We start from the raw sequence: 21,653 nt of genomic DNA, 5'->3' as shown, positions 1-21,653 counted from the left end.
TCGTCCCCACTGGAATCCACCATCTCAGCTCCCTGTGTACTTTGTGGAGGCAATTGCTGCTGGTGAATGTCTCCACAGAGGAATTGATTATAATTCATTTTAATGAACATCATCTTCTCCACATTTTCTGGATGTAACCTCGTACGCCGATTGCTGACAAGGTGAGCGGCGGCACTAAACACTCTTTCGGAGTACACACTTGTGGGAGGGCAACTTAGGTAGAATAAAGCCAGTTTGTGCAAGGGCCTCCAAATTGCCTCTTTTTCCTGCCAGTATAAGTACGGACTGTCTGACGTGCCTACTTGGATGCGGTCACTCATATAATCCTCCACCATTCTTTCAATGGGGAGAGAATCATATGCAGTGACAGTAGACGACATGTCCGTAATCGTTGTCAGGTCCTTCAGTCCGGACCAGATGTCAGCATCAGCAGTCGCTCCAGACTGCCCTGCATCACCGCCAGCGGGTGGGCTCGGAATTCTGAGCCTTTTCCTCGCACCCCCAGTTGCGGGAGAATGTGAAGGAGATGTTGACAGGTCGCGTTCCACTTGACTTGACAATTTTGTCACCAGCAGTTCTTTGAACCCCAGCAGACTTGTGTCTGCCGGAAAGAGAGATCCAAGGTAGGTTTTAAATCTAGGATCGAGCACGGTGGCCAAAATGTAGTGCTCTGATTTCAACAGATTGACCACCCGTGAATCCTTGTTAAGCGAATTAAGGGCTCCATCCACAAGTCCCACATGCCTAGCGGAATCGCTCTGTGTTAGCTCCTCCTTCAATGTCTCCAGCTTCTTCTGCAAAAGCCTGATGAGGGGAATGACCTGACTCAGGCTGGCAGTGTCTGAACTGACTTCACGTGTGGCAAGTTCAAAAGGTTGCAGAACCTTGCACAACGTTGAAATCATTCTCCACTGCGCTTGAGACAGGTGCATTCCACCTCCTATATCGTGCTCAGTTGTATAGGCTTGAATGGCCTTTTGCTGCTCCTCCAACCTCTGAAGCATATAGAGGGTTGAATTCCACCTCGTTACCACTTCTTGCTTCAGATGATGGCAGGGCAGGTTCAGGCATTTTTGGTGGTGCTCCAGTCTTCTGTACGTGGTGCCTGTACGCCGAAAGTGTCCCGCAATTCTTCTGGACACCGACAGCATCTCTTGCACGCCCCTCTCGTTTTTTAAATAATTCTGCACCACCAAATTCAAGGTATGTGCAAAACATGGGACGTGCTGGAATTTGCCCAGATTTAATGCACACACAATATTGCTGGCGTTGTCCGATGCCACAAATCCACAGGAGAGTCCAATTGGGGTAAGCCATTCCGCGATGATCTTCCTCAGTTGCCGTAAGAGGTTTTCAGCTGTGTGCGTATTCTGGAAAGTGGTGATACAAAGCGTAGCCTGCCTAGGAAAGAGTTGGCGTTTGCGAGATGCTGCTACTGGTGCCGCCGCTGCTGTTCTTGCGGCAGGAGTCCATACATCTACCCAGTGGGCTGTCACAGTCATATAGTCCTGAGCCTGCCCTGCTCCACTTGTCCACATGTCCGTGGTTAAGTGGACATTGGGTACAACTGCATTTTTTAGGACACTGGTGAGTCTTTTTCTGAGGTCTGTGTACATTTTCGGTATCGCCTGCCTAGAGAAATGGAACCTAGATGGTATTTGGTACCGGGGACACAGTACCTCCAACAAGTCTCTAGTTGGCTCTGCAGTAATGATGGATACCGGAACCACGTTTCTCACCGCCCAGGATGCCAAGGCCTCAGTTATCCGCTTTGCAGCAGGATGACTGCTGTGATATTTCATCTTCCTCGCAAAGGACTGTTGGACAGTCAATTGCTTGGTGGAAGTAGTAAAAGTGGTCTTACGACTTCCCCTCTGGGATGACCATCGACTCCCAGCAGCAACAACAGCAGCGCCAGCAGCAGTAGGCGTTACACGCAAGGATGCATCGGAGGAATCCCAGGCAGGAGAGGACTCGTCAGAATTGCCAGTGACATGGCCTGCAGGACTATTGGCATTCCTGGGGAAGGAGGAAATTGACACTGAGGGAGTTGGTGGGGTGGTTTGCGTGAGCTTGGTTACAAGAGGAAGGGATTTACTGGTCAGTGGACTGCTTCCGCTGCCGCCCAAAGTTTTTGAACTTGTCACTGACTTATGATGAATGCGCTGCAGGTGACGTATAAGGGAGGATGTTCCGAGGTGGTTAACGTCCTTACCCCTACTTATTACAGCTTGACAAAGGCAACACACGGCTTGACAAATGTTGTCCGCATTTCTGTTGAAATACTTCCACACCGAAGAGCTGATTTTTTTGGTATTTTCACCAGGCATGTCAATGGCTCTATTCCTCCCACGGACAACAGGTGTCTCCCCGGGTGCCTGACTTAAACAAACCACCTCACCATCAGAATCCTCCTGGTCAATTTCCTCCCCAGCGCCAGCAACACCCATATCCTCCTCATCCTGGTGTACTTCAACACTGACATCTTCAATCTGACTATCAGGAACTGGACTGCGGGTGCTCCTTCCAGCACTTGCAGGGGGGCGTGCAAATGGTGGAAGGTGCATGCTCTTCACGTCCAGTGTTGGGAAGGTCAGGCATCGCAAACGACACAATTGGGCTCTCCTTGTGGATTTGTGATTTCGAAGAACGCACAGTTCTTTGCTGTGCTTTTGCCAGCTTGAGTCTTTTCATTTTTCTAGCGAGAGGCTGAGTGCTTCCATCCTCATGTGAAGCTGAACCACTAGCCATGAACATAGGCCAGGGCCTCAGCCGTTCCTTGCCACTCCGTGTGGTAAATGGCATATTGGCAAGTTTACGCTTCTCCTCCGACAATTTTATTTTAGATTTTTGAGGTTTTTTTTTTACTGATATTTGGTGTTTTGGATTTTACATGCTCTGTACTATGACATTGGGCATTGGCCTTGGCAGACGACGTTGATGGCATTTCATCGTCTCGGCCATGACTAGTGGCAGCAGCTCCAGCACGAGGTGGAAGTCGATCTTGATCTTTCCCTATTTTTGGAACCTCAACATTTTTGTTCTCCATATTTTAATAGGCACAACTAAAAGGCACCTCAGGTAAACAATGGAGATGGATGGATACTAGTATACTTATGGATGGACGAGCGACTGCCGACACAGAGGTAGGTACAGCCGTGGACTACCGTACTGCGTCTGCTGCTAAAATAGACTGGATGATAATGATATAAAAAATATATATATATCACTACTGCAGCCGGACAGGTATATATTATATAATGACGGACCTGCTGGACACTGTCAGCACTGCAGACTCCTAAAGTAAGCTACTAGTATCAAGAAGATAGAAAAAAAAAACACCACAGGTAGGTGGTATACAATTATGGATGGACGAGCGACTGCCGACACAGAGGTAGCTACAGCCGTGGACTACCGTACTGCGTCTGCTGCTAAAATAGACTGGATGATAATGATATAAAAAATATATATATATCACTACTGCAGCCGGACAGGTATATATTATATAATGACGGACCTGCTGGACACTGTCAGCACTGCAGACTCCTAAAGTAAGCTACTAGTATCAAGAAGATAGAAAAAAAAAACACCACAGGTAGGTGGTATACAATTATGGATGGACGAGCGACTGCCGACACAGAGGTAGCTACAGCCGTGGACTACCGTACTGCGTCTGCTGCTAATATAGACTGGATGATAATGATATAAAAAATATATATATATATCACTACTGCAGCCGGACAGGTATATATTATATAATGACGGACCTGCTGGACACTGTCAGCACTGCAGACTCCTAAAGTAAGCTACTAGTATCAAGAAGATAGAGAAAAAAAACACCACAGGTAGGTGGTATACAATTATGGATGGACGAGCGACTGCCGACACAGAGGTAGCTACAGCCGTGGACTACCATACTGCGTCTGCTGCTAATATAGACTGGATGATAATGATATAAAAAATATATATATATCACTACTGCAGGACAGGTATATATTATATAATGACGGACCTGCTGGACACTGTCAGCAGAATGCGTTTATAGAATAAAAACACCACACGAAGAGTGTTTAACTTTTTCAGGCAGACAATCACAATATACTGGTGGTCAGTGGTCACTGGTCAGTCACACTGGCAGTGGCACTCTGGCAGCAAAAGTGTGCACTGTTAATGTACTCCTGCTATAACTGCTCCCCAGTCTCCCCCACAATTAAGCTGTGTGAGCAGTGAGCACTCAGCACAGTCAGATATACATAGATGATGCAGCACACTGAGGCTGAGCACAGATATGGTATACTGTGTCACTGTGTATCGTTTTTTTTCAGGCAGAGAACGGATTATATTAAATAATAATAAAACTGCACTGGTGGTCACTGGTCAGTCACTAGTAAACTCTGCACTCTCTGAGTACTCCTAAGCTCCAGTAAATCAAGTGTCTCACTCTCACTCTCTATCTATTTCTATTCTAAACGGAGAGGACGCCAGCCACGTCCTCTCCCTATCAATCTCAATGCACGTGTGAAAATGGCGGCGACTCGCGGCTCCTTATACAGAATCCGAGTCTCGCGATAGAATCCGAGCCTCGCGAGAATCCGACAGCGGGATGATGACGTTCGGGCGCGCTCGGGTTAACCGAGCAAGGCGGGAAGATCCGAGTCTGCCTCGGACCCGTGTAAAAAGGCTGAAGTTCGGGGGGGTTCGGATTCCGAGGAACCGAACCCGCTCATCACTAATAAATACGCCCCAAACCGTCCGCACCTCGTGGGTTTAGTTAGTGGTGAGGAGGAGGGAGGTTGTGCTGTGGAGGTAGGTGATTTTGTGGTTTGAAGAGGAGTGTTGGTAGCGATTTCTGAGTGTGGTATTGTGTTTGAAAGTCGTCTTGTCATTCTTGTTGTCTTGTATTTTGTGGTTTTGTATCATTTTTAGTCCAAGTTATTTTTCTTTATAGTCCCTTGTCATTGTGTGTGTGTGTGTGTGTGTGTGTGTGTGTGTGTGTGTGTGTGTTGTGTAGTGGTAGTGGAGGTGTGTGTTGTTTGTCTTTTTTTTTCCTGTGTTAACTGTTTAGACACACAATTATGTGTGACTCAGAGGTGGAGGGTGTGAGTGAGGGGGAGGAGGTCGGTCAGGTGGAGGAGGTGAGTGTTAGTGAGATTAGTGAGGTGGAGGAGGTGGGTGAGGTTGCTGCAGCAGCCTCAAGTGACAGTGACAGTCAGAGTGCTCCGCAGCCACGCACCACTACTAAGATTGGGCGGAATGTTAAGTTTAGTTTTGCTGAAAATGTTGCATTGGTGCGTGAGCTGATGAAGTATCAGAGGCAGCTATTTGGGCCTGAGTCCGCCAAGGTGCCAACACGGAGGAAGACGGTGTTGTGGGCGAAAGTAGTTGCTGCTGTCAATAGTGAGGGGGTGGTCAAGCGGACGGAGGACACATGCCGCAAACGGTACTATGACATAAAGCGGCGTGTCAAGTCCAAAATGGCTAAGGAGGCCAAGTCGGCTCGGCAAACCGGTGGTGGGCAGCCCTATATTGCAAGATATCTGGAGTATGAGGAGCCCATGCGGAGTGTCATACCTCCTGAAGTTGTCTCTGCAACCCATGTCTGGGATTCAGATAGGCCAAGGAAGAATGGTGAGCATGTGTTTTTTTTTTTTTTTTTTTTTTTTATAAGTTGTATTTTGTAATCTGTGTCATGTGACGTAGCATATTACTCCCATCTTCAAGTGTGTGTTTGCAAATACATTGTTTTGGGTCATGTGTTAGCTAAAAGCCAATGTAACATCTTACTTTATTGTATGTCATTTTTTTTTTTTACACAGATATTTAGCATGTGTAGTTTGGACTTGTTGTGTCTCTGATTTGTCCTGCAATAATGTTTTCCTTTTGGGCGTTTTTTCCGTTAAAAATTATGACTATGTTTTATATATAAGTGATCCATGTTTTTTGGAATTAAAATAAGTCGTTGTCATGTTAGAGGCTGGAGTACTGGAAAGTGGTTTGTAAACCACTTACATGTGTAATGTCATCTTTACTGAAGGTTTTTTTTTTTAATAAGTTTTAAAAATATTTTTTTTTTTTGCTTTTATTTGTTCCGTGACACCATACTGCATTTTTTTAAAACTTAACATTTGCTGTTTTCTTTGTGTGGTCATATAGTGGTAATGTGTATTTGGAGTGCCACATCACAGAGCCAATTAGATATTGCATCTGTATTATTTTTAAAAACAATACAAAATTCATTTGTGTGTTTTTTTTTTTTTTAAACCCATTCCTTTAAATTGTGGCCTATGTCAGTGTCCTGTACATGTTTGCCTGTCTTGATGTTGCCATAGTGCATATTTTTTAATTTTTAATTAATTTTTTTGGTATATCTGGTCCTTATGTTTTTTTTTTTTTAAAACAAGCATTTCTAAAGGTATAAATGTTTATAAGCATAATGGGTGGCATGATTTATGAATATATCTCTTTTTATACAGTGTCTGAAAAAAACAGTACTACTCATCGGCCAGTAAATCCTAACACATCTGATGATGATGACGCTGCGGAAGCAGGTAAAGTGTCCATTGTAGTATAGGGTATGCTTGTAAAGGAATGGCCATAACAAAATTGCACTTTCATTAAAAGGTCCATCAAAAGAAGTATGGAGCAGCAGAAGTGGCTCTTCTGTTAGACATCACCACAAGAAACCTGTGGCCGAAAAGAAAGCAAGGTCGTCTGTCCCGCCACAAACACAGCAGGCTACCCCGCCACAAAGATTATCGTCCGTATGTTCTGTCCCCCCACTCCAAATTTTGGACACACCTCCAAGACGTCATCCACACTCCCCTCATCCTGATTGTGAGTATCAAACTGGAAAAAAAGTGTAAAATGTCAGAACATAATCATAATCAGTCATAACCGCATTAAGTCCAAACACATCCAAAACAAAAATACTTACCGCAGTAAGTAAAAGCTGAAATGGTATCCAAACTAAATGGCCTTGTCCACATCCAGTAAAGATATGTATGTCCACTTGAGTCATACAGTATGACATTGGGTGTAAGATGCTGCAACAAAAAAGCATGTTGGTTTGTTTGTTAAAAGTAAGTTTGTTTTTCAAAAAATCTCATGTGTGCTTAAGGTAACATTGCAAAATACCAACCAAAACATTACTATGTTTGTTTGAACAAAGCTATAAGGTAACACATTATGTATTACAATGGTTTTTTTATGCTGGAGTATGTGTGAGCTACAATAAATCTAAAGTGTTTGCTTTCACAATTAAGTAACCAGACACATTTGACACAAGCAGGCATATGTATGTATTTAAGCTATGAGTGATGATGTTGCTAGGCAGAATAGTTTAAAGCAACAGTGAATGACATGTGTTCCATGTGTAGTGTTTTTATTTCATTTCACAACCATATGGATAGCTAACGGAGATATGTTTAACATTTCAGCTTCGAGTCCTGGGAAAACAGCATCCCTCCGCAACAACACCAACACAGTGACATGGAGGAGACAAACATCTTAGAAATGCAGCCATTAATGCAAGGAATGAGCCCCCAGCACCTGTGAGTACACAACCACAGCAAAGCACACCACCCCCACCACAACACAGCCCAACAACACCAGGAACACAAGGCCCTGATCAGGTGTTTTGGAATATTTGGGCTAGACAGCAGGCCACTAATGAAGATTGCCTGCGTAAGCAGACACAAATGTTTGCAAGCCTACCATCTCACCTCAGACGAATCTCAAGAAATCTGAGTCGACAAAATGAGCAAACAACCAGAATAGGCAATACCATGAAACTCATGTGTACAGACATTACACAGGTCATGGGCAACTTACAGCGCATAATGGAAGAACAGCACAGACTAATGGAAGAACAGCACAGACAACAGCAAAGTTATATGAGCATTTTTCAAAACAGTCAAAAGATTAATGAAAGCATATTCAGAATAGTAGACAATCAAAATGCTGCTACACGTGAACTCAATGCCACCCTCACTAACCTGAATGAAACACTCAGATGCATGCACCAACAGCAAACAACCAGCAGTTGTGGTACGACTACTCCAAATATCACGCCAGTCTCATCACCACCAAGACGGTCCACCAGAGCACGCCAACATGACAGTGCAAAAGGCAAAGGGCAGGACAAGCAACCACCAAAAAAAACATTAAAAAAAAGTTAGACATTTGTGATAAGTAAAGTTAGCAAGTGTTTTTGATGCTTTACAAAATATCACACTTAGCTCCTTGCCCCTTTTTTAAACATTATTAATTATAAGTGCACCAAATTAATTGTTAAAAATAGTACGCACATTTATTCCTTTTCATTTTTTTGGGGTATTGGAGGAGGAAAATGTTGATGGAGCCACACATACATGTTAGCAGGAAGTAAACTGACCACTTGATTTTTTTCTAATCATTACTCTTTCTAGATTCCAATCATTCTCTTTGCCTGCAGATACAATAATTGCCATCCAGGCAGAATGTCTTTAGCAGGAAGTAAACTGACCACTTGATTTTTTTCTAATCATTACTCTTTCTAGATTACAATCATTCTCTTTGCCTGCAGATACAATAATTGCCAGCCAGGCAGAATGTCTTTAGCAGGAAGTAAACTGACCACTTGATTTTTTTCTAATCATTACTCTTTCTAGATTCCAATCATTCTCTTTGCCTGCAGACAATCCCAATTACAATGTTAGTGATACATATCTTAGCTATCTTATCTATACAACATTACAAGATTAACACAATTGAGTGGCGTAAAAAGCTTGTAATATGTTGCCTTTGTTTTGTTTGAAAAACATTGTCCAAATGAATGTCAGTATTGTTGGGACAGGTTTGTGTGTGCTAAAATTATTAAGCATGATTTTACACATGATGCTGAAACAAACAAATATGTACTTTTTTCAAAAAAATCTGTTTATAATAATGTATATGTGTGGCAAACTGTGTATTTACTTACACATCATCAAGTTTACAGCATCAAACATTAGGAAATAAATTATTCCTGATTACAGTAAGTTTGTGAGTCTTAAATATGATGTTGCGTCACACATAGGGACACATGTATTCCTCAAGGCAAACATATTATATGTTGAGGAGAGTTTTTTGGGAACACAGGTTCTCAAACTCGGCCATCAGGAACCCACACAGTGCATGTTTTGCAGGTCTACTCACAGAATCACAAGTGACATAATTAGCTCCACCTGTGAACCTTTTCACATATGTCTGTGAGTAATTCTTACACCTGTGCTTCTACTGGGTTACGAGAAAAACATGCACTGTGTGTGGTCCTGGGGGCCGAGTTTGTGAACCTGTGCATTAGGACATTACACACAATGATAAAGTGAAATACTAAATGGATGATGTGGGCTTGTAAGAAATTAGCACTGTAAGATTTCGAACACTTATCCAGACTTAATGCATGCCACTCATAATCTGTTGTTTTGATATTAAAAAGATACACAATACACATGCAACATTTGTTGACCATATAGCGAGGGTATGTTTGTATGTGTCAAGGAGACAGACACATTCTGAGTACTGGATTTTGACCAAAAAAACAAAACATCTATTTATGAAGACACAACAAATGAAATAAGCAAACCAAGCTTACCTTAGAAATAGCTATTGATGATGTGTTGCCTAACCTGCCTCCCTACATCAGTACTCCAAGTATCACCAGATGTCTCTAATTCCTCTGCTTGCTGGCTGCTTTCTTCCTCCTCCTCCTCCTCCTCCTCCTCCTCAACATGTGGCAGATGTTGTTGCAAACACATGTTATGAAGAAAGCAGCAGCAGAACACAATTTGAGTCACCTTGGAGGGACTATACAACAAAAGTCCACCAGACTTATCCAGACACCGAAACCTAGATTTCAGCACACCAAAACATCTTTCTATCACATTCCGCGTGGACTTATGTGCATTATTGTAATTGTGTTCAGCAGGGGTATCAGGTCGGTACAATGGAGTTAGAAGCCAAGAGAAACAGCCATATCCTCCATCACCTAAAAGACAGATATAGTAACGTGATTCATGTGAAGATACAGCAACGCATAAGTAACACACTGTGGGGCAGATGTATTAACCTGTAGAAGGCATAAGGAAGTGAAAAACCAGTGATATGTGCAAGGTAATAAAGGCAGCAGACAATCTGATCCTAAATGTTCATTTACATATTGGAGCAGATTGGCTGGTGCCTTTAACACCTTGCACAGATCACTGGTTTCTCACTTCCTTATGCCTTCTACAGGTTAATACATCTGCACCTGTAATTGGGCAAAGTATACGCAGGCCTACACATATCAAATTACATACCCAGCAGCCAGCCATCTGGCATTTGTCCGTCCTCAAACTTATCAAAGAGGGATGACTGACTTAGGATGAAGGAGTCATGGCAGCCCCCAGGGTAACCAGCAACAACACTCATTATTTTGAGATTTGCATCACAAACCACCTGCACATTTGTGGAGTGTTCAAAATGGCAGTTTGTATATATGTGCTGCCTGCCCCTAGGTGGTCTCAGCTGAATGTGTGTGCAATCTATGGCTCCAAGCACATTGGGCATGCCAGCCAGCTCATAGAAATCTACCCTGACGGCATGCCACTGAAACTCCTGGGTAGGGAAGCAGATGTGTGGCTGCAAAACAGCCAAAACCTGTGTGAACATTTTAAAGAACAATAAACTTGAGATTTTAGGACAGAACTGGCCACCGAGAAATTAAAACAAACACAAAACAAAAGAGGTTGTTAGGTATACATCACCTGTGTTAAGATTCTGGAAAATGTGGGCTGTGAGATTCCTATCACATCCCCAGACACAGCCTGAAAGCTGCCAGTAGCCAGAAAGTGCAACACAGCCAGGAGTTTGTGCAGGCCTGAGACAGGGCGAGAGCGTGCTGTCTCAGGGTCTAGGCCCAGTTTGACAAGGTCATACAGACGGAAAATGTTGGTACGATTTAGACGGAACATCTGTATGACATTATCATCGGACAATGCGTTCAAGTTTAAACGCCCCCTAAAAAAACAAGGCCTGTGCAGCCTCCGCGGAACCTGTACAACCTGCTGACCATGTTCAGTTTCTTGGCCCTGGGTACTTACAGGCTGATGTCTGAGTCTGAGGAATCCCACAGCACACAAAAGATCACTGGCCCACAGTCCTGCTGCCATTTCTGAGTGTAGGTGTATTGAAATGGGCCTAACATCCTTTTATAGGCATCCTAATTCAGGTGTGAGTGATTTTTTATTTGCAACACATGTAAACACGACTGAAAAAAGCAGGTCTATTTTTTTGCCACTTTTTTTAACGATTCGCAAAAAAATACGACCGCATTTGAGCCCTCAGAGACTAACACCCAAATACGAATGAATAGTGAATTCCCGTATTCTATGAAATAACAGCCGCGTTTGACCGATGGTCTATTCATTCGTATTTCGGAACGTTGTCATTCAAACCATTACGAATAGACCAGACACTGCCAAGATTGGTGCTTAGTGAATTCCCGGATTGGGACTTAGAAAAAAAAACACAAATCGACCAAACTCAGACTTTTAGTAACTACTGGCCCAGGTCTGAATCGGGCCCACACATGCATCGTGTGAGTGCGTGCACCCAAGAAATGCAAGATCCAGTGAAAAATGACAATATGCAGTACTCATGGTGAGGTTGCTCAATTTCTACAAAAAGGGAGAAGACCGTGAAAAAATGGAGATCAATCAGTCTAAAAAAGTGGCAACTGAGATAGCAAGACCTAGTATAGAAGGCTGTTAGTGGCCATAAAGAAAGCACTGTTTCTACCGAAAACACAGGTTTCACTGAACCCGTGTGTTTTCGTAAGAAAATTTATTTTTCTTTTACAGGCAAACAAATGGGATAGCCTGAAAAAAATATTGGTGATACATCAGGAAAAATTTTTGCGGCCGATGTTTCTTCACAGGTAATTGAATACCCCCCCTAACTCTCTCCATCCCGAAAACCCTCCCTCCATCACTCTGTCCAATTCATAAGCCAGACACCCTCTATCCTACCCTCCCTTCCTCCAACACTCCCTTAGTTCCACCAACTTTCCCTCACCCCATCCATAAATCCCTCCTGACCACTTTCCCTCCCTCTATCCATCACTTATACTTTACATCTACACTCGCTACATCCTGCTAACTTGGCCTCCCCCCCACACTCACTCCCTCCCTCTTTAAATACCTCCCACCCTGCCAACCGATCATGCCTAATTCGAGTCCACGCCCATCCCCCCCCCCCCAACTCACGGCACGCCCCCGTGAACAGTGTTCGCGTGCACTTTTCACTTGCACACAAATGCCAGGGCCGAACAGCGGCCCCAGTCTGTCCCTGCCTGGCGGGCTCGATTTGCTCGTCACGTTTCGGGCACAGTGGCACAGGTTACTATTCCCAATAGATGTCCATCTGCATAGTATTCTTTAGGCACTACGAGGCTGAAGCCATCTTCTTATTCGGCCAGCTTCTTATTCACTTCTTATTCACTTCTTATTTGAGCTCCAGCTTCTTATACAGATCATTCAGTTTTGCAAGGGTTAATGAGTCTTGGGCAACAAATTTGACACCTAAAATCAACAGAGGAGGGACCCTTTCATATGACCTACATGTACTTTGCCTTGCCCAACGCTGGTTTGGGCATGACATACGCTGACAAAGTGGGCACATACACTATAAATTACCATTTTGAATAAGTGCTGTAGTTTTGCAAGGGTTAACGAGTCTCAGGCAACAAATTTGACACCTGAAGTCAACAGAGTGGGGTTACTTGCATATGAACCACATGGATTTTGCCTTGCCCAACACTGGTTTGGGCATGAAATACACCGGCAAAGTGGGCACATACACTATAATTTACCATTTTGAATAAGCTATAGTTTTGCAAGGGTTAATGAGTCTCAGGCAACAAATTTGACACCTGAAATCAACAGAGGAGGGTTCCTTTCATATGACGTACATGTACTTTGCCTTGCCCAACGCTGGTTTGGACATGAAATACGCTGGCGAAGTGGGCACATAAACTATAATTTACCATTTTGAATAAGTAGCTGTAGTTTTGCAAGTGTTAACGAGTTTTGGGCAACAAATATGACACCTGAACTCAACAGAGTGTTGTCACTTGCATTTGACCCACATGTATTTTGCGTTGCCCAACACTGATTTGGGCATGAAATTTGGGCAAAGTGGGCACCTTAACACCATAATTTTCTATTATGAATAAGTAGCTGTAGTTTTGCGAGGGTTAATGAGTCTCGGGCAACAAATTTGACTCCTGAAGTCAACAGAGTGGGACCACTTGCATATGACCCACATGTATTTCTCATACATCCTAGAGGATGCTGGGGATGACATAAAGACCATGGGGTATAGACGGGATCCGCAGGAGACATGGGCACTCTAAAGACTTTTCATTGGGTGTGAACTGGCTCCTCCCTTTATGCCCCTCCTCCAGACCTCAGTTTTAGAAATGTGCTCAGGTCAACTGGATGCACTCTGAGGAGCTCTACTGAGTTTCTCTGAAAATACTTATGTTAGGGGGCAGAAGCAGAACCAACTACCTCAGAGTTTCATGGCTCTGCTTCTGGCTGACAGGACACCATTAGCTCCTGAAGGGAACTGAACGCTAGCCGTGTCTAGATGCTCACTCCCACAGCACGCCGTCACCCCCCTCACAGAGCCAGAAGTCAGAAGACAGGTGAGTATGAGAAGATTGAACTTCAATCAAGTAAGTGACGGCTGAGGTACGACGTGGCTGGCGGGAGCGCAGCGCGCCATTGCTGCCCACACACACAGGCACTGCAGGGTGCAGGGCACGGGAGGTGGCACCCTGGGCAGCAAAATACCTCTATAAACTGGCTAATAGGGGGCATAAGATGCCCAGGCACAGCTCTACCCCCGCCAGTATAAGTATTACAAACAGTCTCTGAGGTAATTAGGGCGGAGCTTCTTCCTCAGGCAGCCAGCACACTGCTCAGCCCCATTTTCTCTCTCCTCAGGCTGCAGAGATATAGCTGGTCCTCCTCCACTTCTGACTACAAGTATTCAGGGTGTAAATAAGGGGGCACAAAGCGATTTGGGTGCTATACAAATATGTTTTACTGTGTAAAGAGCGCTGCATGTCAGTGGGCATTCTGTGTTCACAGACATTAAATACAGGCGCTGGGGTTGTGAGCTGGCTGCTCCTATACTGTGTCCCTCTGACAGATTTTACTGTGGGTCTGTCCCCAAATAAGTCCCAGTGTGTCTGTGAGTGCTGTACAAGTGTGAGGCATGTCTGAGGCAGGGAGTTCCTCCCCGGAGAAAGCCATTTTAGGGACACAGAGTTGTAATGTGGTGGCGCTACAGGCACACCAAGAGCCTGCATGGGTGAAAGAGCTACGTGACAGTATGCATCTGATTAACCGTAGATTGGATAAGTGTGAATCTAAGGCTGCATGCTGGAGAAAATCTGTGGAAAATGTGATTTTTCAGGATGCTGTTATTCCTTATGCGGGCGGCCCCTCTGGGTCACATAAGAGACCATTTGCAAATGTTGTAAACACTGATACCGACACGAATTCTGATTCTTGTGTCGACGATAGTGAATCCAGAGAGATAGATCATAAATTGGCAAAAAGTATACAATATATGATTGTGGCTATAAGGGACGTGTTGAAGGTTACAGAATGGACTCCTGTACCTCAGGAGAAAGCTTATTTATATAAGGAAAAGAAATCCAAAGTCACGTTCCCTCCTTCACACGAACTAAATGCTCTGTTTGAAGGGATGTGGGTGAATTCTGATAAAAAATGTCGTATTCCCAAAAGGATTCACATAGCTTACCCTTTCCCGGCTGAGGACAGAAAAAAATGGTAGTCACCCCCTGTGTTAGACAGTGCACTTTCCAGGCTGACAAAGAAGGTAATTCTCCCTGCTCCTGGCACGGCTTCTCTTAAAGAGCCGGCAGACCGCAAAATCCATTTATGTTACCAATGGTACACTGCTCAGGCCCACTATTGCCTGCGCATGGGTGAGTCGCGCTATTGAAAAATGGTCAGAAAGCGTGTCATCAGAAATTGACACGATTGATAAAGATGAGATTCTCCTTAAGTTACGGAATATCAAGGACGCTGCCGCCTACATGCTGGAAGCAATGAAGGATATTGGACTCTTGAGTTCACAAGCCGCTACCATGGCAGTATCGGCTAGGCAGGCCTTATGGATTAGCCAGTGGAACGCGGATGCAGATTCCAAAAGAAACATAGAGGTTCTCCCATATAAAGGTGAGGCCTTATTTGGCGATGGCCTGGATGCGTTAGTCTCGGCGGCTACCGCAGGTAAGTCAAAATTTTTGCCCTCTGCACCTGCACCGGCAAAAAAGACCTATCACCCACAAATGCAGTCCTTTCGGCCCAATAAATACAAAAAGATGAGAGGTTTCCCCTTCTTTGCAGGTAGGGGAAGGGGAAGGGGAAAGAAGCCCACACCGGCTCCAAGTTCCCATGAGCAAAAGTCTACCCCTAATTCTGCCAAATCCCCCAGCATGACGCTGGAACTCCCTTCCGGGTGGCCGCTCGGGTGGGGGCACGTCTCAAACTCTTCAGCCAGGACTGGATTCTATCTGGCCTGGACCCCTGGGTGTTGCAAATAGTATCCCAGGGATACAAACTAGAGTTTCCAGACGTTCCCCCATGCCGATTTTTCAAATCGACCTTGCCAGCTTCTCCGCCAGAGAGAGAAGCAGTAACAGTGGCAATCCAAAAATTATGTCAAGACCAGGTCATAGTCCTGGTACAGTTGTCACAACAAGGGCGGGGTTTTTATTCAAGCCTCTTTGTTGTTCTGAAGCCGGACGGCTCGGTCAGACCGATCTTAAATCTAAAAGATATGAATTTCTTCCTGAAAAGGTTCAAGTTCAAGATGGAATTTCTTCCGCTGGAAAAGGCTCTGGAAATCCAGAAAATGGTAAAACAGATATTGAAACAATCAAGTGTGTCGATCCATCAGTGCATTCGGTTGTTGGGGAAGATGGTGGCGGCCTACGAGGCCGTACAGTTTGGCAGGTTCCATGCCAGAGTATTCCAGTGGGACCTGTTGGACAAATGGTCGGGGTCACACCTACACATGCACAGAAAGATAATCCTGTCGTCAAAAACCAGGATTTCGCTCCTGTGGTGGTTGCATAGCTCTCACCTGCTAGAGGGATGCAGGTTCGGGATTCAGGACTGGGTCTTAGTAACCACGGATGCAAGTCTCCGAGGCTGGGGAGCAGTCTCTCAGGGAGAAAACTTCCAGGGACGTTGGTCACAACAGGAAGCCTGCCTTCACATAAACGTTCTGGAGCTAACAGCCATTTACAACGGCCTTCAACAAGTGGTACATCTTCTTCAAGACCATCCCGTGCAGATCCAGGCGGACAATGTAACAACAGTCGCATACATAAACAGGCAGGGCGGAACGAAAAGCATAGCAGCAATGGCAGAGGCGACAAAAATCCTCCGCTGGGCAGAAAAACATCTACAAGCTCTGTCGGCAATATTCATTCCGGTAGTAGACAACTGGGAAGCAGACTTCCTCAACAGACACGATCTCCATCCAAGAAGTCTTCGCAGAGGTGACAAGTCTTTGGAGATTTCCTCAAAAAGACATGATGGCATCTCGTCTCAACAAGAAGCTTCAGAGATACTGTTCCAGGTCGAGAGACCCTCAAGCAGTAGCAGTGGATGCACTGGTGACCCAGTGGGTGTTTCCGTCAGTGTATGTTTTCCCTCCACTTCCGCTGATCCCAAAAGTACTCAGGATCATAAGAAAGACAAGGGTTCGAGCAATCTTCATTGCCCCAGACTGGCCAAGAAGGGCTTGGTACCCAGATCTTCAGCAGTTACTCATAGGAGATCCTCGGCCTCTTCCTCCTTGGGAGGACCTGCTGCAGCAGGGGCCGTGTGTGTACCAAGACTTATCGCGGCTACGTTTGACGGCATGGCTGTTGAGCACCATATCCTAGCCAGGAAGGGTATTCCTAAGGAGGTCATCCCTACCCTTATTCAGGCCAGAAAGGGAGTAACGTCAAAACATTACCACCGTATTTGGAGAAAATATGTGTCTTGGTGTGAATCCAAGAAGGCTCCTTCGGAAGAGTTTCACTTAGGACGTTTTCTCCATTTTTTGCAGGATGGTGTAGAGGCGGGCCTACGATTGGGATCAATTAAGGTCCAGATTTCGGCCTTGTCAGTGATCTTTCAAAAACAATTGGCCTCTCTTCCAGAGGTTCAGACCTTCGTGAAAGGGGTTCTGCACATCCAGCCTCCATTCGTGCCTCCAGTGGCACCATGGGACCTTAACGTGGTATTGCAGTTCCTTCAATCAGATTGGTTTGAGCCTCTACAAAAGATAGAGTTGAAGTTTCTCACTTGGAAAGTGGTGATGCTTTTGGCATTGGCATCCGCAAGGCGGGTGTCTGAATTGGGGGCCTTGTCTCACAAGAGCCCTTACCTGATTTTCCATGAAGATAGGGCAGAGTTGTGAACTCGACAACATTTTCTTCCTAAGGTGGTTTCTGCTTTTCACATAAACCAACCTATTGTGGTGCCAGTAGTTACTGACACATTCACTGATTCAAAGTCTCTAGATGTGGTTAGAGCTTTGAAAATCTATGTTGCTAGAACAGCTCGTATACGGAAAACAGAGGCTCTGTTTGTCCTGTATGATCACAACAAGATTGGCTGTCCTGCTTCCAAGCAGACTATTGCACGTTGGATTAGAAATACGATTCAGCAAGCTCATACTATGGCTGGATTGCCGTTACCGACGTCGATAAAGGCCCACTCCACTAGGAATGTGGGCTCATCCTGGGCGGCTGTCCGGGGGTTTCGGCATTACAACTTTGCCGAGCAGCTACTTGGTCAGGGTCAAACACATTTGCTAAGTTCTACAAGATTGACACCTTGGCCGATGAGGACCTAAAGTTTGGTCAATCTGTGCTGCAGGGTCAACCGCACTCTCCCGCCCGTACTGGAATAGACCCCATGGTCTTGATGTCGTCCCCAGCATCCTCTAGGACGTATGAGAAAATAGGATTTTGATAACCTACTGGTAAATCCTTTTTTCCTAGTCTGCAGAGGATGCTGGGCGCCCGTCCCAGTGCGTACTTTACCTGCAGTTTAGTTATTAAAGTTACACAAGTTGTGTTATCTTGGTTTCAGCATGTTGCTGCAATTAGTTCATGCCTGTTGGCGTGTGTTATGTTGAATGCCATGTGTGCGGCATGGTTGAGGGTGTGAGTTGGTAGATATCTCACCACTAGTTAAGTAATTCCTTTCCTCGAAATGTCAGTCTCCCTGGGCACAGTTCCTACAACTGAGGTCTGGAGGAGGGGCATAGGGGGAGGAGCCAGTTCACACCCAATGAAAAGTCTTTAGAGTGCCCATGTCTCCTGCGGATCCCGTCTATACCCTATGGTCTTGATGTCATCCCCAGCATCCTCTACGGATTAGGAGAAAAGGATTTACCGGTAGGTTATCAAAATCCTATTTTTGCTTTGCCCAACACTGGTTTGGGCATGAAATACGCTGGCAAAGTAGGCACATATCCTATCGGTATCCGGTCAATGGTCGACAGTGTCTAGGTCCACAGTCAATAGGTCAACCACTATTGGTCGACAGGCCATAGGTCCACATATCAAAAGGTCAACATAGTTTATGTCAACATTGACAAAAGTTCGACACAAGCAAAAGGTTGACAACAAAAAGGTCGACACGGGAAAGGGTCAACATGTGTTTTTCATGGTTTTTTTACCAACTTGTTCTTACTTTATGATCCACGTGGGTATAGAGTGAGATTCCAACAGTGTTCCCGAAGCATTGCGAGTTTAGCAAGCCATGTGGGGGTAGGCTTTACACTAATTGGGGTCCATGTTGACAGTTGTCAACATAGACACCAAAAAACAAACTTTTTCATGGTGACCTTTTGACCCTGTTAACCTTTTGCATGTTGACCCTTTGCATGTCAACGTTTTTACCCTGATGACCTTTTGACCCTGTCGACCTATTGCATGTTGACCTTTTGGGCGTAGACCTTTTGACTGTCTATCTAGACACTGTCTATCTAATAATCCACACCTCAACATGGGATTTTGGTATAAGAGCGATAATAGTGGGGGGTTTTGGGGTTGCAGCGGGGGGGGGGAATCACAGAGCACATATATAGATGCATATTATCATGCATGTATATATGTGCTGGATCGATGTGCTGGAGATCGCCAGCACTTGAATGCATTAGGCGCCTTGCATCGCACAGGAATCAGCATAAGCCTGTGTAGTGTTAAGCCCGCCCCCTGGACTTATATTGGAAGGGGGCGGACTTAACACTTAATAGGTTATGCTGATCCTCGGGCAGCGCTGTGGATCGCTGGGGATCGATACAGCCAGGGGCGGATTGGAAAATAAAAGTGGCCCTGGAAAAATTTCTAGAAGTGACCTCATGTGGGCGGCACCAAATCAACTGTAGGTGGAACCAATACCAAAGTAGGTGGGATTACTGCTTCAAAATATAATATATTCGAAGGGAGAGGCAGAGTGATGCCAGGGAGAGGTGACAGGAAGAAGCAGGGTGATGCCAGGGAGAGGTGACAGGGAGAAGCAGGGTGACGCCAGGGAGATGTGACAGGGAGAGGCAGAGTGACACCAGGGAGAGGTGACAGGGAGAAGCATAGTGATGCCAGGGAGAGGTGACAGGGAGAGGCAGGGTGACACCAGGGAGAGGTGACAGGGAGAGGCAGGGTGACTCCAGGGAGGTGACAGGGAGAGACAGCGTGATGCCAGGGAGAGATGACAGGGAGAAGCAGGATGATGCCAGGGAGAGGTGACAGCAGGGGCGGAACTGTGGGAGGCAGTGGAGTCGGCTGCCGCCGGGCTCCTGACCGGCAGGGGGCACATTTCCTCCACTGTCTCCCGCTGCCTGATCGCCGCTGCTCAGCGGCGGAACTTGCGGGGCCCACAGCCGGCAGCAGTGTAATGAGTCACACTGACTCATTACACGCTGCGCTGCAGGCCTTAACACAGGAGGAAGCCGCCGGACGTGAGCGCACAGCGCCATCAAGTGAGAAGGGTGAGCTCATCATCACCCTTCATCTCGGCACCGCGCTGCTGCAGCTTCCTCCAGACTCCTGGTCTCTGCCACCGCTGCATGCTGGGAGAAGGGGGAGGAAGGAGAGACAGTCACGGCAGCAGTGTGTGTGGAGAGTGAGGACTGGGAGACATCAGCTCAGCCGCAGTGAGGAGCCTTACAGGAGCCAGGAGGTGAAAAGTATGTTGTACACACATGCAAATGCTGGCTGTGTGTGTATGTATTTAGCTGTGTGTGTTTTGCTATGGGTGTATGTGTTTTGCTAGGGATGTATGTGTGTGGTTTTGCTATGGGGGTGTGTATGTATTTTGCTATTGGTGTATGTATACTGTATTTCTCTATCGTCCTAAGTGGATGCTGGGGTTCCTGAAAGGACCATGGGGAATAGCGGCTCCGCAGGAGACAGGGCACAAAAGTAAAGCTTTTACAGGTCAGGTGGTGTGTACTGGCTCCTCCCCCTATGACCCTCCTCCAGACTCCAGTTAGATTTTTGTGCCCGGCCGAGAAGGGTGCAATTCTAGGTGGCTCTCATAAAGAGCTGCTTAGAGAGTTTAGCTTAGGTTTTTTATTTTACAGTGATTCCTGCTGGCAACAGGATCACTGCAACGAGGGACAGAGGGGAGAAGAAGTGAACTCACCTGCGTGCAGGATGGATTGGCTTCTTGGCTACTGGACATGAAGCTCCAGAGGGACGATCACAGGTACAGCCTGGATGGTCACCGGAGCCACGCCGCCGGCCCCCTCACAGATGCTGAAGCAAGAAGAGGTCCAGAATCGGCGGCTGAAGACTCCTGCAGTCTTCTTAAGGTAGCGCACAGCACTGCAGCTGTGCGCCATTTTCCTCTCAGCACACTTCACACGGCAGTCACTGAGGGTGCAGGGCGCTGGGGGGGGGCGCCCTGGGAGGCAAATGTAAACCTTTAAAAAGGCTAAAAATACCTCACATATAGCCCCAGAGGCTATATGGAGATATTTACCCCTGCCTAAATGTACTAAATAGCGGGAGACGAGCCCGCCGGAAAAGGGGCGGGGCCTATCTCCTCAGCACACGGCGCCATTTTCTGTCACAGCTCCGCTGGTCAGGAAGGCTCCCAGGTCTCTCCCCTGCACTGCACTACAGAAACAGGGTATAACAGAGAGGGGGGGCAAAATAAATGGCAATATATTAATATAAAAGCAGCTATAAGGGAGCACTTAATCATAAGGCTATCCCTGTCATATATAGCGCTTTTTGGTGTGTGCTGGCAGACTCTCCCTCTGTCTCCCCAAAGGGCTAGTGGGTCCTGTCTTCGTATAGAGCATTCCCTGTGTGTCTGCTGTGTGTCGGTACGTGTGTGTCGACATGTATGAGGACGTTATTGGTGTGGAGGCGGAGCAATTGCCAAATATGAGGATGTCACCTTCTAGGGGGTCGACACCAGAATGGATGCCTTTATTTGTGGAATTACGGGATAGCGTCAACTCGCTTAAGCAGTCGTTTGCCGACATGAGGCGGCCGGACACTCACTTAGTGCCTGTCCAGGCGCCTCAAACACCGTCAG

At 45.9% G+C, this 21,653-nt stretch overlaps 1 protein-coding gene across 2 annotated transcripts in view; it reads left to right on the top strand.

Moving 5' to 3' along the window:
* Positions 1–20,065: 20,065 nt before the first annotated feature.
* ZBTB5 (zinc finger and BTB domain containing 5) overlaps positions 20,066–21,653 on the top strand; it is an 88,433-nt gene continuing 86,845 nt past the window's right edge. Inside the window, exon 1 of one of the 2 annotated variants that reach the window (XM_063914660.1) lies at positions 20,066–20,285. The gene's annotated coding sequence lies outside the window, so the exon portion shown is untranslated. Of the gene's footprint in view, positions 20,293–21,653 lie in introns of both variants that reach the window. The other variant, XM_063914659.1, reaches the window with a different exon arrangement.

The sequence above is a fragment of the Pseudophryne corroboree genome, chromosome 1 (assembly GCF_028390025.1).
Source record: "Pseudophryne corroboree isolate aPseCor3 chromosome 1, aPseCor3.hap2, whole genome shotgun sequence".
Classification (NCBI taxonomy): domain Eukaryota; kingdom Metazoa; phylum Chordata; class Amphibia; order Anura; family Myobatrachidae; genus Pseudophryne; species Pseudophryne corroboree.
Note: the sequence above shows the minus strand (reverse complement) of the source record. Positions and strands in the feature narration are given on the sequence as shown.